Below are 1069 nucleotides of genomic sequence, written 5' to 3' on the forward strand. Positions count from 1 at the left end.
CTCTGTGGGATCCCATACTGCAATTATTTAACAGAAAAAAAAAGTCTCTTTTATCTCACTTGGACTGGTCGGTGGTTTCAAACTACTGACCTTGAAGCAAGCAGCCCAATGTGTAACCACTAAGCCACCAGGGCTGCTTCTTTGTTGTTAGTTGGCTGCCAAATCAGTTCTACCTCATGGCAACCTTATGCATACCAGGATAGAATGTTGCCTAATCCTATGCAATTGTCATGACCATCAGTGTTTGATTCCATCGATGTGGCTATTGTGCCAATTGAGCTCAGAGAAGATTTCTGTTACCTATTCTGGCCCTCTTCTCCAGCATTTGATCCTTCCCAAGAATAGCACCCAAGGAAACAAGTCGAAGATAGACAAAATTCTGTGACCCATTGAGTTTTCATTGCCTGCTTCCAGTAGTAAAGCTCTAGGAGTTTCTCTCAAGCCTGTCTCAGTCTGGAAACTCTGCTGAAACCTATTAACCAGGGTGGTGACCTTGCTAGTATTTGGAACCCTGGTGCCATAGCTCCCAGCATAATCATAACATGAAAGCCACCTCAGCATAGCAAACTGGCAAGTCCTGGGGCTACCTCGACAGGGGAATAGAAATTACTGCTCTTTAAACTAAATACTGCACTGTAAAGTAAATTAAAATACTTTTTTTTCACAGTAGGTATAATCCATATAGTTTGAAGATACTAAAATGTGTCCTTTTTAACCTCACGGTCCTGGAAAGTTTGACTATGTGTACAGTGCCACTTCATGTCGTCACAACTGCAATCAATATACGGAAAATTTTGCAGCATGAAACAAATTTCCTCCATTACAATTCTTCCCTTAATATACAGGATCAGAGATGACAGCTGATTTTATGATTTTTATTTTCCACAACATCATATAAAGAGACTTGTAGCATATGGTCTTTAAAGAGTACTTTCTTTCACATATACAGTAATTTAAGATTACACCCAGTTCTTTGTGTGTATCTATACTTCACCAATTGCTTTCGTTGAGTGTAAATGTATTGAATCTATAGCCTGGAGTTTCATTTAACTCTTTCATCCCTTGAGGT

This window comes from Echinops telfairi, unplaced genomic scaffold (genome assembly GCF_000313985.2).
Source record: "Echinops telfairi isolate 266 unplaced genomic scaffold, ASM31398v2 ScPeMD7_7469;HRSCAF=8507_0, whole genome shotgun sequence".
Lineage (NCBI taxonomy): Eukaryota > Metazoa > Chordata > Mammalia > Afrosoricida > Tenrecidae > Echinops > Echinops telfairi.